At 29.7% G+C, this 19341-nt stretch overlaps 1 protein-coding gene across 5 annotated transcripts in view; it reads right to left on the bottom strand.

The window, feature by feature from the left end:
• Nucleotides 1–11112, bottom strand: part of LOC126741139 (embryonic polarity protein dorsal-like) — a 33256-nt gene extending 22144 nt beyond the window's left edge. For 2 of the 5 annotated variants that reach the window (XM_050447475.1, XM_050447480.1), the window contains exon 1: nt 10668–11112. The gene's annotated coding sequence lies outside the window, so the exon portion shown is untranslated. Of the gene's footprint in view, nt 1–2438; nt 2682–2707; nt 2774–10667 lie in introns of those variants that run through there. The other 3 variants (XM_050447478.1, XM_050447481.1, XM_050447477.1) reach the window with 3 other exon arrangements.
• Nucleotides 11113–19341: the final 8229 nt, after the last annotated feature.

Here is a 19341-nt window from a genome sequence, read left to right as displayed (position 1 = left end):
AGGAGATATGAAGGAAAAACAAATTAATATAATTAAAGAAACCGGTTAAGATTATAAAAATATCATAGTATTCATAATACAAAAAAAATCGTTTTTATTTATTCAGAGTCATTACGAGTTATCTCTATTTTTGTCTATAATTCTTTGATAAATATTAGACTTTCCCAGATTTATTTTAATTTATGATAAACCTTGTTTTTGTAGTTTAAAGAAATTATATTAGATAAAAAATTAGTTCACCTATTTTAACAGATTTAAGATTATAGCCATATTTGAAAGTTAAATATGCCACCCCATATATCTCTCTAACTGACTTAGATCAGAAGCGTTGATTGAATATTTGGGTAATATATAATATATATATTCAATCAATCCTAAATATTCAATCAACGTCAGAAGAGAACTTACACAGAGCCAAATATTCTAATCTCATTACGTACGGAGAGATTAATTGAATTATACATAAATTGCCATAGTTAAATAAAATTTGCGAAGCTTTTAAATGCGAATTAGCATTTACTACACTATATAGTTATAGTTAACCTTAATAAAAATTCTATAAAAACTCTATAAACATAAATTGGTGAAATGTCCATTTAATATCTTAAAATATCAAATTATCAAATTCAGTTGATCTAGATACATATTATTTTCATTTGAGGCTCTGGTCAATAATTTATTATGTTCTATCTATTTCATTTTCTTTAAAGAAAAACCTTAGTTAATTATGTCAGTTTAAAAGCACCCAGTAACATAGGAGACCAATTTACCGTATACCAGAGCAATGTCTATCTATGGATTAATGTATACAGACAAATAAGAGATCCAATATTCTGAAACGCCAACTAGACGCTCCGAAGTATTACTACCTATATCTTTGTCATTGCTTGTGATACAGCATATAACTTTAAAGTACCTCCGACTCCCTAATTGTTTAAAAGAAGAGGCTCAAGACAAAGTTAACAGAAGCATTTAAACATTTCATTCCTCCGTGAAGGTGCCTTGTGAGGTGCTTTGTGAGAATTCTCAAAAATGTTTTAAAACATTTTGAATCGAAGTTATTATACAGACATTTAAAAGTGTGTAAGAAGACATCCTATTTTCAATATAATTGCCAATCCTGTGCCATCTTCCAATGCCAAGACCCTGGCCAGAGATATGAGAAAACGACAGGAATGTTGCGTAATATCTCCCAGTAAATATTTTCTTCAACGATGAGTATAGGTTCTGTTAGTAAAAATTATTGATTTAAAACCTAGAGTCACAAAAAAACATTATATATGTTTTGTTAATAAATGTTTCGACAAAAACTTAATTTGATATTATTGTTGGAATTTGATATATTGTTGGGTAAGCGAGCGACTATGATAATACATGTAGAACTACCTACATTTAAACTTTCATTACGAAAGAATAGGAGAAACAATTAGATATTGATAAAAACACAAACCCAATAAACAATTTCATATATTTAATAAGATAGAGCTTTCCCATTTCCTTCCTAAGAGACAGTTTCTTAGTTTTTCAGGAAACACGGACAACAGAATGGCCGCACAGATTTCTGGATCCAACACTAATCGAGATTTTTCAATGCAGTCACTCTTAAAATATATTTAAAATAATATCTATTTTAAAAATTATCTATGGCCCAAAATCTTAAAACAGTATGAATGACTCAATATACCAGTTAACAGTATGATATTATTACTTTCTTTGCCTTATGTTGTTTCAAATATGATCCGTATTGAAAAGATATTAGTGTAACAGCCAAAAACCTATTTCAACCCGTAAAACACGATCGGTTGTAACGGGTCTACTAAAATATGTGATGGATATTTAGTAGACTAGATTTGAAGGCCAGAAACCAAAATTCAGAACGCAGCATATTTCGGTTGCGAAAAAAATATCTATCTCTAACTTTTAAAAGTTCCACAGGGTTTAAATTATTTTAAATTATGAATAATCGATATATAAATATTTTAAATTTCTAAAAAGGCTCGGGCTAAATAAATAGTTGGCTAGCAATCAACATATAGAATTTAAAGATATTATCTTTTTTATCTCTCAACTAGTCAATGGTTAATTTTAAAAAAATATACTTAAAATCTTTTTTTTTGAAAATATTTTTTGTGGAGTTAAAAGTACTTAGTACATTACTAAAACTTTCACTAAAAAGAAACACCATCTTGCTTTTACTTACATAAAGATTTTCTATAGAAACAAAAACTTGATGTCAATAATTTGCAGCAAACGCACAATCGTTGATGACTAATATTAGAGACATTTCCAACAAGATGGCTCTACACAGAATATGATAAAAATAATTATAATTCACAGTACCTATTAAACTTTCTCAGTTTTGGCCAAAATTTAGTCTACATTTGCCAAGACTTTTTTCTAATGTTCCTAACGTACTTACATACTATATTTAAACCTACATTTTTTTTACCGGCACAGAAAATTTTCATCTGATATTGAATAATCACAAATAGCAACATTCTTAATAACATCAAGTAACATGACTCAAGCAACGATTTTCCCATTTTATAATTATTAATGGCTACCAAAAGTATCTGATTTGGACGAAGAATCACTTTAAGGTTTACACTGGGTATGCTTATAGGACCACACAGTTCACAATAGAAACTCTTAAGTGAATGTAAACATTAAAATTATAAATAAATTAAAAATTTTATTATTGCACTACCGGTTTCTATCGCGTTCACAGCTAGTGGTATCCTTGGTGGGCACATAGATGTTTATATATTGTAGCAACTTGCAATACTAATCAACAAATGCATTTTACGGTATTTAAATAGATGCCGTGCTTTGTCCGAATTGAGAGGGGATATAGAGTGGGGATAAAATAGATTTGTAGAGACTGGGATAAGTTTCATTATGTTCATGCTCATAAAATCATACATCTTCGTTGGTCTATTATAAGTAAATAACATGTTATTAAGGTTGAAATTATTTATTGCTTTTATGTTAAAATGGTTAATTACTTTAAAAAAATCACTAGACAGGAGAAATCAAACTTAGTAGCGACCCTAAAATTATTGAATAAAAAAGAAATAGAATGTATTAAATGAAATTAATATAATTTATTAACTGACTGTAAGAGTCAAAAATATTATGAAAAATAATAAATATTATCAAATCTAGACAATATTAAGGCCAAATATCGCAGAAATATCAAAGTTTAGAACATTTTGATAGGCAACTGTCTGTTAACGGATGTGAATACGTAACAGCGATTTTGACAGTTTGGTTCATCATTTCGACGTAAATAGATTGATATCTGAATAACATAAATTGTGCAGATCTTTTACAAGATTATGTTTTACTTTGAAACTACTTATGGCACTTTTTGGTCCATTTTATCATTATAAAGTATCGTATCTCTTTAATCAACAATAAAGATATACAATAGTTAAAGAAGAAACTTTTTTTTCTATTTCTTGAAAGATATCTTGATCATTTGTTCACCACTTTCAATCTAAAGAAAAACAGACATCCTCACAGATATGGTACAGTGTGCACCAAAGAAGCTATTACTACTGTAATGCGTAATATCAAAAGGAAACGAGACAAATATCTTGGGATGATTTTCGCTGGAAATCGAACTGGTCCCACCATACCCAGACTGGAAAAGCCAAAGCCCAACTATTGAACAAAAACCGTTGATTGAATAATAAGTATTATTCAATCAACGCTATAACTCTACTTTCTAGTCTACCCTTGGAATAAGCTTTCGCAAGGACCAAGTCATAGCAGATGTACACGAGGTATATGCTTACAACCGCCTTATTTTTATCTACGTCTCCTCCCACCTGCGCCAAAATCCTTGACCACACTCGTCTCTTTAAGCTTATATTATAGCAGTCCAATACGAAACCAACTGTGTCATGACAGCCGCAATATGATTCGTTAAGAATTTCAGCCTCCAAATCTCCAAGTGAGTCCACCTGAGGAAATTAGAGCTACCACAGATAAGCTGGCGACCACCATGAATCATGATAACATTTTTATTCGGGAAACACACTTTGCACGAGCTCCCTTAGGTACACACGCGAGTACAGGGTAACGGGACTTTTCTGAAAGATATCTGGATCATTTGTGCACCACTTTCAATCTAAAAAATAACAGACATCCTTACAGATATGGTACAGTGTGCACCAAAGAAGCTATTACTACTGTAACGTGTAATATCAAAGGGAAACGAGACAAATATCTTGGAATGATTTTCGCTGGAAATCGAACTGATCCCACCATGCCCAGACTGGAAAAGCCAAAGCCCAACTATTGAGCAAAAACCGTTGATTGAATAATAAGTATTATTCAGTCAACGCTATAACTCTACTTTCTAGTCTACCCTTGGAATAAGCTTTCGCAAGGACCAAGTCATAGCAGATGTACACGAGGTATATGCTTACAACCGCCTTATTTTTATCTACGTCTCCTCCCACCTGCGCCAAAATCCTTGACCACACTCGTCTCTTTAAGCTTATATTATAGCAGTCCAAAACGAAACCAACTGTGTCATGACAGCCGCAACATGATTCGTTAAGAATTTCAGCCTCCAAATCTCCAAGTGAGTCCACCTGAGGAAATTAGAGCTACCACAGATAAGCTGGCGACCACCATGAATCATGATAACATTTTTATTCGGGAAACACACTTTGCACGAGCTCCCTTAGGTACACACGCGAGTACAGGGTAACGGGACTTTTCTGAAAGATATCTGGATCATTTGTGCACCACTTTCAATCTAAAAAATAACAGACATCCTTACAGATATGGTACAGTGTGCACCAAAGAAGCTATTACTACTATAACGCGTAATATCACTCACTAATATCGCGTGTTTCAAATTTTGGTTACTCATTAATTTTTTCATACAGGCTACTTATATTTTAATTATTAGCTAAGTAGAGTTTTAAGTAACCTCTTTAATTACCTCTTCCCCTATCTATCATCCTTGCGTTTTAAAGAACTGCTTCAGGTAATTTACGTAACAATAATATTTCTATTTCTCTCAGCGAGTTTTTATGGGAAATCTTAATGTTCATTTGGGAAATACTTAAGTATGAACAGGAAATAGTTAAGTAAGGAAGTTAACATTTTTTTGCTTAATTTCAAAGTTCTTTTCATTTAATCTTGAGCTGATTAAAGTAATTTTAAGTATTTTTTAATCATTCATGAATTTCATTTATATATTTTAAAAATATACATTAAATTACTGAAGAAAATTTAATTTCGGAAAGGAACTATACTTTCTGTTCTTCAAAATTGGTATTATTAATGTTGGGTAATGTTATATAAACATTTTTGGTATTTATAAAAATAGTACATATTAAATATATTATACCAAAAATCGTTAAAGTTCTGGATTATACTGCTCAGATTAAAGAAAGATATTTGTTGAGGCAACTATAGAAATACCATTACTCCAAGAATCTGTACAAATAGTTCTGTTCAGAACTTCAGAATATCAATGAGAAACTACAATTATTTATGGTCGGATTACCGAACAGATGGAGTAAATGATGTGCGCGAAATATAGGCCAGCCCATCGATGCAACCTTGGCAGATTTAGACGAGGAGAATTATGCCTACTTATTTTAAATTATTTTACCGTACAGCTTTGCTTTGTAAGCAGCTTTTTTAAAAATATAATACGGTCGCCTGTAAAATGGGTCCAAACCGATTTTGAGGTTGAGCCAGCTAATGATATAATACTCCCTTTTAAGTATTTTGTTATGCAAAGTTATGTTAATTTATTGGGGTTTACCGAAAAGAATGCAAAATTATGCCCGAATACCGAATTTCACAACCATAGGCATGGACTTTGATTTTTACAAATTTCAATCTCTAATAATTAAATATGAATAAAAAATTCATTGGTACACAAAACGTAAAAATCAAAGTAGGTCTATGGTTATGAAATGCGGTATTCGGGCATAATTTTGCATTCTAAACAACCTTTTCTTTTATACACTTTTTTATATCTTGCCTACAATTACTACTTTACCCTCCACTTTACCTACTTATAAAATTTAAAAAATGTTCATATCAAGGCAAGCTTGATTTAAAAAAATTAATAATATGCTAAATTGTATTTTTTAATCAAGCAGGGCTGGATGCCAAACGGTCAAATTTTAACCACAACATTTTTTGTCATTTTCACGTATAAATTCGCTCATCCTGGGACACACTGTATATTAAAAATATTTATTACCTGCTGCTTCTGCTGTAAACTGGACTTTTTGCACTTTGTTGTATGCTGGATGCTCATTATCACATGTTTTATATATGTTCATAATCACTTCCTTTTCAGCAATGGTCAAATGTTTTCGTACTCTTTTCTTGGGGGGTAACAATGGGGGTGTACGTGGCGCGTCAGCCATTATTTGTTAACAAACAAATTAACAAAAAAATAAAGACAATCTCAACTTTTCAATATTGCGAAGATTCAAATATTCGAATAGCAGAAAATTCAACCAAAACGATCTAAAGCCGCTCGACTAATAAAATTAAATAAAACCCCAAGTCATAAACCCTATCGAGGCTCTAGGCCACACCTCCGGCGCAGAACGATCACGTGACCACTCCATCTGTTCGGTAACCCAAGTATAGTTGTGAGATTAAGAAATTGATATTAAAATCATCCCTATTAACTGTTCAATTTAATATCTAATATAAATGCTGAGACTAGTTTTTGGCTAACTGACCTTGAGAATAAACAAAATTGCCGGAGTGAAGAAAAGTTTTAAAATAAATAAGAAAATTAAACATTATACAAAATGATTATTTAATTTTGGTAGAGAATTTTAAGATAGACTTTTAACCAATAGATTAAGGTTTATTTCAGCAGCTTTGATACAACGGATTTCTGAACCAACAAGGATTAACCTGGAAACGGGTAATGCCAGTCTAGTTGATTACATAATATCTAGTAACAATTTGTTATTCAAAAAACTCTCACTCATTCAATTTCCATTTCACAACAAATGTTGAAAAAAATTAATCAAAATTCAAATTTTGAAACTACAACAATATACATTTGGACAATTTTATCAATGCTAGTTACCATTCCCTGGGAGCAGCTTTATTTGCTTGACAACAATAACGATAAAATGAATCTTTTTAATAATAATATAATTCAAGTTTTAGATACGCACGCCACATTTAAAACCAAACAGAATGAAAACAAACTTGCACCCATATAACAGGATAACAGAAAGTATAAACTTCATCAAAAGTGAAGTTAAGAGATCGCGCCCATAAGAAATTCAATCAAAAAACAAAGTTTAGAATTTTGAACAGTTCACCTTTCAACTTATTGATGAATTACAGATAAAAAAATAATGACAAATTTAAAATCGAATGCAAAAGTAGTGGATGATACTAAGTTGTGCTTGCCGTTTTGTTTGTACCCCCTAATAAAGATTATAAATGAATGTATATTATGAGTTTGGAGATCTTAGTCCTACAAGTATTTTGCCTTCATAATCCAAGATTTTAATAATGGATGTGAGAATCTTAAGACTAAAGCCTTTCAAACCATCTGTCAAAACTTGCACATTGTTAAAAAGATAAGGTCAATTGACAAAATCTCAGACCGTATAATCTTAAGCATTATTGAGTAAATATTTTTATTTATACATTCATATTCATGTATATTGAGATGTTTACTTCGAGTTAAATTATTTTTAATAGTGTTAGGTCAGTATATGCAAATAACAAGTAGAAATCAGGTATTAGGCTTTAAATAAGTACAGGAAATGTAACTACCTGTACACTACGCTAAAAAAGCACTATAGCCATTAAAACATTAGGAAATTTAGCAATTCTAGTAATTAAATTACTAATATTTTTATAAAATTTGTGTAAATCAAATTTTAAAACAAACTACCAGATTTACATAATAGTGATTTATCGATCGATTTTTGATCAAAATTTTCATCGTTCCAAAAACCGAAAAAGTCATACAACTTATTTTTCTATCGAACTACTAATTAAACACATCGTAGAAAAATACTGAAAGACCTTGTGAAAATTTTACAACCACCAAAGCTTAGAAGTATAGGGAAAACCACATGTTTTATGAGTGGACTTAACTAGCGCCAGTCCTAAAAGCCCTTATTACGAGTACAGTCATAAAAGTATTTTACTATCCCTATTCATCCTTTTAATAATTTAAAAAATATTTTTTTTTAGTAGAAAGGTTAAAGTCTATTAGAATTTTCACATTGAATAATTTGAACATTATATAGGCTCAAGATTTATCTGATGTTGCAATGTATTTTACGTTTTTTACTGATTTAAATTCATTTAATATATTCCAGACTCTAAGACTATTCTTCGATTTTAATTAAAAGTTACTTTTGTACCAAACTTTTATAGACAGTTTTGTTTTGTTACAGGCATTTGACAGCGTTTTTTTTTTCGTCATTGGAATCAATCCTCCGCATTTTCCAGTGCATTTGAAATTAATATTTCATTTCACGGAGATATTAATCGGATGTCATCCTTTAATGTTTTCCAGTTATTTAAGGTCCAACTTAAGTTTACTCGGTCTTTTCTGTGATAGATAATTAAACTGGAATTATCTATTACCATTTATTTTAAAAATATTATTTTTTTGAGGGACAATTGACCTAAAGACCAAATGGCGCAGACTTACTGAGATTTATAATTATTAATTTCTATTTTTAAATATAACCATAATATATTGCAATACAAATAGCACCTATATTATATTTTTTTATAAACGCTTTTGATCCTAAAAGAATGTATAAAAAAGCGTAAGAAAACTAATATTTAAAGAAAATTTTTTTTGGTTTATTGCAAATCTATCACAAAAGACTATGAAATCTTCTTGAAGCATGACTTTAAGATAGCTCCGTAGTTACGCATTCCAAAACAAGAACGAAAATGAATATTATTGCACTGATTACCGAATGAAACTATTACTTTATCAAACTCCATATCGAAATATCTATAATGCGCAATAAACATTATATAAAAAACATTGATGTCAACTTTTGTTCTTGTATGTCAATAATCCCATGCAGTAAAAATTTTAAAGGCTGCAAAATTGCTGATAAAAATGGTTTATTATAAATTAGTTAAACAAATGTAAATTAGAACTATGCTCATTCTTTATAATACCACTTATTATTCTATAATGTGTTGCTTTTCTATTACTTCTACTTACGAATATGTTCTCATATAATTTTAATTATCTTTCAACTTTTTTTTCCTTCAACGTTTGCTGCTTTTATTTGTTTAATTTTTTTTGTTTGATATAGTTTTTTAATATTAGTTATATTTTTAATTCTTAGCTTGCATATACATAGATTTAGTCGCTTTGTTTATCACATCTTAAACAACAGTCAAAATAATAAAGCCTTCTTTGACTTGATTAAAAATATATTATATAGAAATGTTCTTTACAGAATACTGACGCAAATCAATCAATAAAAAATTAAAGTAATCCAAAGAGCTACTAACGACCAAGTCCTGGTGATCATTGCAGCTATATTATTTTAAGAACAAAATTGTCATTAGATACTCTTTCGAGAAAAAGAACCTTATTAATCAGCTATAAATGTCCACTCCTTATTTTTTGGTGTTAAATCTCAAATTGCTCTAACCCACAACCGAAACTCCGGTAAAAACTAAAACCGGTCTCTGCGACCTCGAGTACAAATACTCAAATAAACCTTATGAAAGATGACTATTCTGGCCGGGGAAGAGCGACTGTAGACAAACCGCATAGATATCGATACTCAATAGATTTTTACTTCAGCTCTAGGATAAACTGCGTTAAAACTGTTTAATAAATAATCCACTTAAGCACAGTCAATCTAAACTCACTAACGAATACGATAGTAAACAGCATAGAAATAAATCTAAATTACATAAGCGCGCAGTCTAGGCGAACATAAACAGAATAATGATCATTTTTGCATGAGATCGTGTGGTAATATATGGGATGCTCTGGTACCCAACAGTAGTGGAGACGCGATGGAGAATCGGGATACATATCGGAGCGAAACTTTGGCATCTGCGTTGAAGTAATTTGTGGTTAAATAGCAAACTATAAATAAACTAAATCCCATTCTAGATGAATAATCTAACCGCATTATAAATTAGACCAAATACATATCATAAAAGTAAAAACTTGGAGTTGTGATGCACTTATGCAATGTTATGGCAATGCGTAAAATCGTTGATGAATTTACGATATACATGGCGCCCCCCTACACGATAGGTAAATATAGAATAAACTGCATATAATTAAGATTTAGAGCATAAGGAATTTTATTTTACGTCTAATATTTCCTAGCAACATTCACATATTGATTTTAAAAGGAGATATAAAGTCACTATACCTCTCCATTAAAGTGCTCTCTCTCAAAAGTTAAAAGTTACATACAGTATTTATTAATTTTCAAAATTATATAATATATATTTGCATATTTGTTTAAATATCTTACTTTATAGAGGTTCAAAAATAGTATACTATAGTTATTATGAGCCTCTTTGTAGTTAATGAATTTCTACTTTTTTTAATTAGGGTAATTATTATTTCATTTATTTATTTATTCTACTATTATCAAGATATTATATCAAATTTTCATATTATATTTACTTACATATAATATTTAAACTTCCATATACAACAGCTTGCGTTAACAATTATATTTATTTTCTGCCACAGAAAATGTTCTTGTGATATATACCATTTAACATTACTATATAATCACAAATAACAACACTCTTAATCACTTCAATTAACTTGTTATATCATTAAATATGGTATGTAAATTAGTCTTACTGGGAAATCAAGCAACAACTTTCCTGTTTCTGAACATTTTTTATTACCAGTGGTTACCCACAGGTCTCACTTTTAGGTATACACTCAGTATGCTTCTAGGCCCACACAGATCACAATCGGTATTCGTAAATTTTAATACAAATTAAAATGTTAGAAAATTGTATTATTTATTGCACTACCGGTTTCTATCACGTTGAGATGTGGTATCTTTGTTGTACCCATACGTGTCTATATACTAAAGCAATTTACAATACTAATCAAGAAACACATTTCGCTAATAGTATCCGTGCTTGATCAGAATTCATATTTATAGTGGGGCTAAAATAGATATGCGCAGACTGATTATGCTTTTATCGAAATGCTTCACGTTTACTGCAGAACGAAATAGTACATCTACTTTGTAAATATTATTTAATTTTAAAGGTTGATAAAATTCATTATCTATAAAAATCGAAAGTATAAAGGCATTAAAGGCATTTAGTTTAATGTCGAATTCCTTATTGACTTCAAATGTATTGATGAATTAGGTTTGTCTTGCAAGGTAAACCGCATGTATCCACTCAAGCAATAATCAGGATAGACTGGTTTAAGTATATATCATATCTTTCTTAAATACTATCCTGATGACATCAAAAAAGAGAAAATATAGAATTTATGAAGATATTACCAGTAGTTTAACAATTTGTCTTTTCAACTATGATGATATTGAAATATAATGTATCGTCTTGTTTTTCATATAGACGTCATATTGGATGATTACAGTTTTAAGTAATCTTTAATTACCTACTGTCGCAGGCTTGCATTTTTGTTAAATAATATAAGTGTTAAAGAAAGATAGCTATGGTATATCATTGATGTGGACATTTCTTGAATTAGTTGTGTAAAATGCAAGTATAATGCATCATTGAAAAGGTAATTAATGGGTCCGCTTAAAACTGTAGCTATTCACTATGATGTTTGTTTGAAAATATTCAAAATTTGAACGTATCATGAAAAGGTGAAAAGTGACAATGATTTTTAATTCTCAATAGATTTAATATTTATATAGGATATTAAAAATTGGTAGCAAATACATTTTCTAATATAATTCATGTATTAGAGAAAGACGAATGTCAATAACAATGTATAAGAAAAGGAATATGGATATATTGGAAAATATACATGTCTATTTTTGAGACTATTTTTGAATAAACTAACATTACTAAAGGCTATTTTTTACATTCTAGTAACTTAATTTAATTAAAAAAATATATATATTATTATTTTCTTCTAAAAATTACCGAATATTGTCATAGTTGATTTATTTTTTTACCTATATTATCATAGATACAAATAGCTTTCTAACAACTCTTTTAAAAAACCCTCAGCCGAGTGATGCAACTTTAAATACTCTTACAGTTTCAATCCATACGGTGAATTTGGAATAGGGATGTGCGTTACTGAGGAAAGTACCGGTATTTCGGATCGTATCGTATCGTTTTAAAAGTACCGGTTGGTTACAATATCGACAAGTTCAGTACCGATATTCCAAGTACCGGTACGATTTAACTAAATATATATATTTTTTTAAAATGTTAAATTAGCGCGGACTGGTATGGTCAATACTGATATTTTTAGTTTTTTATTTATTTATTTATAACAGCATTTATTTCGAAATAACTACAAGTGAAAATTTGACATTTGTCGTCACTTAAATTAAAACCGAACAACAGAAAACATTAAAACGTAAGACAAAAATAATTATTCTAGAAATTGAAAAATAATTACAAATTCCAGTAACTTAATTCTAACGAATTTAAAAATAATAGCCTTGAAAGTCTATCTCTAAGAAGTCTGTTACGGCATTCATCCATTATCGCATCAGCCTTTGAAAATAGGCGTTCAAAAAATGGGTTGCATTGCATCTGTCAACACTACGGATAAACATAAACAGAAAGACAGAAGGAAACAGGAGTAAATCCGTGCTTCACTGCTTCATTCATATTAATTTATGTGGTATCTTTTTGATTAAATTAAATTTATTTTATAGCATTTTTCGATACGGGATACGATAGGTACTGCATAAAACTCAAACGGATCGGACCGTATCGTACGTTAAAGTACCGGTACAAAATATCGAGTATCGGAAGAAAAAATACCGGTACTCGAGAAAATCGTATCGTATCGCACATCCTTAATTTGGAACAGTAATTAGACAGAACTGTATTCTGTACTTAATCTCAAAAGATTACGAAAAAAACTACTTTACTAAGTAGCCTACACTACTACGCAGTCTATAGCACAATAAACAACAGTCTATAAAACAAATAAAAAATATTATATAAATGATAAAGCGAGGAGAGATTTAGATATGAAATGATGATGTTGTGAATTTCCTCTAGCCTATGCAAAAGTTACACAAAGGAAATTTGGTTCGTGATAAGTTCACTATGCCATCAGGAAGCTCATTCTAGTACTAGGCAATAAGATAAGTAAACAACAATTCAATAGACAACAACAGTATGGTGGAATTGTAATCTTATCCTTAAATTTGATTGATGCTGTGAAGATCAGATCTATATTAAATTTTGTTATAAATGTAAGTTGATGTTTTCTCATTCAGAATCTTTTGATACAGGCACATGATATGTAGGTAGCGCCGCTGAACCATTAGACGTCCATATTTTACATATGCCTGACTAATGTGGCCATACTTCCTTATTTCACTTTAAATTAATAAATTTTAAATTATTTAATATATTTGGGTAGGTATAAGATATTATACACAAAGTCAAGCCTGTACACTGTGTCCCATTTTGGATGAGACTGCAGGGTATCTCTGTCATTTTTTAAGATAGAGCTTTGCGGTTTTCGCGACCTGTATCACTTTTTTGTAAAACTTTTAAAGCCACAAACAGAAATATTCTAAGTACTTTTGTTCCTGAAATACAGGGTGAAAATGAAAATGTTCATTTTTGGAGATGTTATTATTTCTCAGGCCCTGTATAAGATAGAATAAAAATGAAAACTGCTTATAATAGATATTTTTACATAAAAGTCAGTGGCGTATTTAATTTTTTTTTCTTATGCACTGTTTTTAAGATTGGGCACAAACTTGGTATTTTTTAAATAGAACACCCTGTATATTTTAACGTCAAATTTTTGCATTTTTTTTTCTGAATGCATTGATGTATCACAACCTATTCTTTAGTAAATTTTAGCTTCAAAAATCAGAAAAATCCATATTTATTTTTGTTTTTAATAGTAGGCCATGAATTCTTACACACATGCATTTAATTATTACTTTTTTAAAACGCCATGTGATTTAAACCTGTTTATTTAACTATATTTTAAACATTAACTTAAAATATTAATATAAACATAAAAATGTTAAAAACAAAAAAAATATATCGGACCAGGTTTAACATTAAAAACTAATTAGTAATTACAAGAATCAAATTAGAAAATTAATTACAAAAACCAAAAAAAAACAACAAATATAAATTTAATAAAACTGTTCAAATTGCTGTCCATTTTGTCTTATACAAAAACCACATACAGTCTGTATTCGTCTTAAGGCATTTAAAATTATAAAGGGTTGCCTTTGTAAGTTTATGAATGCTTCTTCAGTTGTCGCTCGGAGTTCATTTATATTATTATGCCGATTTGCATAAATTTTATTTTTTAAGTACGACCATACAAAAAAGTCCAAAACACTTAAGTCCGGTGACCTCGGGGGCCATCTGATTGGCCCGTGTGTGCCAATCCAACGTCTATCAAAATGGGCACTTAAATATTCTCTAACTACCCTCGAATTATGAGCGGGCGCTCCATCTTGCTGGAAATATATTTGATGTCGCTGGGCTAAAGGTATGTCCTCCAGCAACTCTGGCAAATTATTTTGCAATATATTTAGATATCGTTGGGCAGTTAAGCTACCCTCAAAAATTGTATATACAATTTTAGTGCCCAATACAAAACAGGAAACACTAAAACCAAATCGGCCTTGTTGCTGTCGTTCAAAAGTAATATGTTGGTTTTCTTGATACCAATGTCTGGTATTTTGCCTATTAAATATGCCACTACTGCTTATATGGGATTCGTCAGACCATATTACCTTTTTTACAAAATCCGAATCTTCATTAGTTTTGGTTAAAAACCAATTAGAAAATTCCAGTCGTTTAAACGGATCATCAGGATGCAATTCTTGAATAATATTTATCTTATACGGTTTAAATTTATGCTTTTTTAAAATTTTTTGCACTTTTGTTTTGGAAACTCCTATCTCTTCCTCTATCTTTCTACAGGAAATTTGGGGTCTTGCTTCCACACACGCTAAAACATTAATTTCGCCAGCTTCATTTCTATCAACATGGGGTTGCCTAGGTTTTGAATAGCAGCCATAATTTAAAAGATTAGATTTTAACCGGAATACCGTAGCCCGAGATGGCTGACGTCTTTCTGGAAACCTAATAAGATCTTTTTTATTTTTTGAATTTTGTAACAAAATAAAATAAGCTAGAGCTTTACCTATTTAAATATAATTGCTGCGCCGCTTCGACATTTTCGTTAGAAAGGTTTAAACATTTTATAATATCATACTTTTCAAAATTTTGGAATTCCATATTTTCACCGTCAGCCATCATTATTGATATGTATTGAGTCTGTTTGTGACTTAGTTTCCATGAATGCAATAAACAAAACATTTTTTATGCATGTGTCAAAGAATTCATGGCCTACTATTAAAAACAAAAATAAATATGGATTTTTCTGATTTTTGAAGCTAAAATTTACTAAAGAATAGGTTGTGATACATCAATGTATTCAGAAAAAAAAAATGCAAAAATTTGACGTTAAAATATACAGGGTGTTCCATTTAAAAAATACCAAGTTTGTGCCCAATCTTAAAAACAGTGCATTGGGAAAAAAAATTAAATACGCCACTGACTTTTATGTAAAAATATCTATTATAAGCAGTTTTCATTTTTATTCTATCTTATACAGAGCCTGAGAAATAATAACATCTCCAAAAGTGAACATTTTCGTTTTCGCCCGGTATTTCAGGAACAAAAGTGGTTAGAATATTTCTGTTTGTGGCTTTAAAAGTTTTACAAAAAAGTGATACAGGGTCGCGAAAACCGCAAAGATCTATCTTAAAAAATGACAGAGATACCCTGCAGTCTCATCCAAAATGGGACACAGTGTACATATACCTGAATAGAGTTAGTATAGTATACAAAAATAAAATATACAAGATGATTCACTTAAAATCACTTAAAGCGGACGTATTGCCTTCTACTTATTATTTTAGACAAGTACCTATATTAGTAAACGGTCAAATTTTTATGATTTTGCTGCAAATCCATCGTTTGCATAGAACAAAAAATATGAAACCATGATATCCTATAAATAAGGCAAAAGTGTACTAGATTCTATTACAATTTAATTAATAAAATTTCCCTTATCTATTGTAGATCTATTCAATATATGAAATACTAAAGTTTTAACATATTGACAAAACAAATTGCAAATTTAACAGTGTTCTTTAATAAAAAACGCTGTGCTCTCTATAGGTAGGACATTTTGGAGTCTATACAACGTAGCAGATATGTGCTCCTCTTGAAACATAAATACAATGTTTTAAAGATTATGTGTTTTATATTTGTGTTATCCTCGTTACAAAATTCCATCGCCTGAGTAAAGAAAAGAAACGCCATTTATATTTTTAAAGCAACGATATAATAATCTATGCCGACCTTGGCATGACTATAGCATTAATAGCAATTAAAACAATACGAAAAATGTTTTTCTTTTTAATTTAAATAACATAAATTTAAGCTAATAATTAGTAAATAAGTAAATTATACTGATTAAGGGGCTAACCATATTAAGTGTTGCAATATTTTTGTGGTTGGCTTAATATAAATAAGCATCCAATGCATATCATTTTAATTCAAATGTGGGTTGATAAATTTTCAGATTTTTTACGGTAAATACTTTAAGTACATATTAAAAAATAAAATAATATTTTATATAATAAAATATCTGTACGACCAACGTTACCTACCATCAAATAAATTGATGGCTATTTCAGACGTTATACTCATACTACGTGCTTATTATGTATTAAGTTTGATAATAATTAGTACCAGGAAAATAATTGTTTTTCACATTTATTAGATCAATTATTTAGATAATATTGCGACTTAGTAATAGTGAAGTGAATTATAAGTATGGATTGATTATGAAGTTGTAGATTGATTTTGACAACGTGATTTTACCCATTACAATCTAAAAGATGATTTCAAGTTGAAAAGTGACTTTTAATTCTTAAATTGTTGATACTGGACTAATAATTTGTGAATATCTATCGATTATGTTCATTTATTTAGGTATTAGCGATAAAGTTTGATGCGCCTCTAAAGCGACCAAAAAAAATTATATTATCACTTTATTGAAAAATATAAAAATGGCAATAACATCTACAATTTAAATCTATAAATTAATCGTACTTCCCATCCTACAAAGACTGAACTACTGAGAAACATTGGATGGCAAAGGGTTATTAAGCTTACACTCTCAATTTTACCTTTTTCTTATTATTTGTTGCTCTATATAACTAATTACATCTTGCAAAGTTTCTATACACATACCTACACTTTCACGTCCAGGAACCAAAAAATAACCAATATTTAAATAGTCTATCCAGTTGTCTAATGTTACACTCCAAAAAGAAAATGACATTGATTTGTCACAACTAATGTATTTTAAATGCTCAAATATTTAACGTACATTCATGATTTAATTGATGATATATTATTTCCATGAGCGTAGGTACGGATATTGTATGTAAATACAATACTGAAAACGTACATGATTTTTGGAAGTATTTTAAGAAACGCAATAAAAAATGTTGTTAAGGAGGGAATTAATAAGAACCGGTTCTAACCCCGCAAATTATTTTTTTAAATGGGAAAACGGGTCAAATTAGAAAAATGGTATTCTAATTACACTCTATACACTTCTACTTTTTTGAAAATTGTTTATTTTTTTTGCTATTTTAGAATATTTGAACTGATTTTCTATTAACTAATATTTATCCTATTATATATTGACTTACTAGTATGTTTATAAAATTTTGCTTATTGCAGAATAAATACAGTTGCTGGTCAATTTAAATTTTCTTCTTACATAATAAATCATAATGATAAAGGGAAGCTTATGCACACCTCTGGTAATAGTATATATTTTGGGGATTTTTGTTTTTCTCTGCTAATCTCTTAGAAATATTAGGAACTGGTAACCAGTTAGACAATTACTACTAATAATAGGTTTTTTACTCAAATGCTAATTACTATACAATTTGCTTAATTACGTTTTGTACAGGGTATATGAAATTTAAGCCTTATTATCAGGATCTTTTTATGATAAGGCTTACCCAATTAAATGAAGGCAAAGTTGCGCAATCTAGTGCTCATTACAACAATCATTTTTTATTTAAAAAAATCCGAATTATCTACTTCTGAGATATTTGGAAAAAACCGAATATTCGCGATTTAATTTTTACTTTTTGACGACTGTATTTAAATATATAGCAAAATAAATTTCACATTCTGATTGAAGTAAAACACAGCAACTGAAGCTAGTTGAAAAGGGTAAATTTTGATGTATGATTCATTCTTAAAAATTTATCGATAGCTTTCCATCCAAAGTGGCCAATTTCTTCCTTGGGTACCGAAATATCCATGGGCAAAGCCTTAAGTTAAATAAACGATTACAATGATTCAGCCATTTTCGGACGTTCAATTTAGTTATAACTCTAGTAAGTAAAAGGGGAGTGAAGAAAATGCTTTCGCTTTAACTTATGACTTACATTTATTATTACAATTTAATACACTTATTTCCGCACCCAAGGTCTGACTTGACTAAGCATGTATTTCATTTGATCTGTATGCGTGTATTGTTGATTTTTATCTTTAAACCATATTTGCTTAAGATATAGGCTTGTATAGAGGGTATATTTTTGCTTCTGATTCCTATCTGTAAAATCAAGCTAGAATTCAACCCTTATACATTTATTAATCTATATGAGATCCAATAATTGCAAATCAGGTTCTAGGCATCTGCGCATACTAAAATGGGCAGCACGATCATTACCTTTTATACTTGATTAATGTTTATACTAAATGTTTTTAATATAGCTGTTAATAGAATTATGCATAAGGTTTATGTCAATTACCTTGATTTCTGTAGGGCATATATAAAAAATTATTCTGGTAAGCTTTGTTAAAGACTTCAATTCCTATTAGAAGAGAATAACAAAGAAGAGGCTCTTTTGCTGTAGAATATTTTAAATAACTTTTCTATTGACGGTTTTTTTTTTAAATGTATGGTCTTTCTTGGTATTGATTTTTAATGTCATATTGGTAATAAGGATGTATTATAAGTCCTTACTGTTTATAATCCCCTTTTGACTTTTCTAAATCGAAGACATACTAATTGAAGGTATCTAA

Source organism: Anthonomus grandis, chromosome 10, assembly GCF_022605725.1.
Source record: "Anthonomus grandis grandis chromosome 10, icAntGran1.3, whole genome shotgun sequence".
Lineage (NCBI taxonomy): Eukaryota > Metazoa > Arthropoda > Insecta > Coleoptera > Curculionidae > Anthonomus > Anthonomus grandis.
This window is presented reverse-complemented; position numbering and strand designations above follow the sequence as displayed.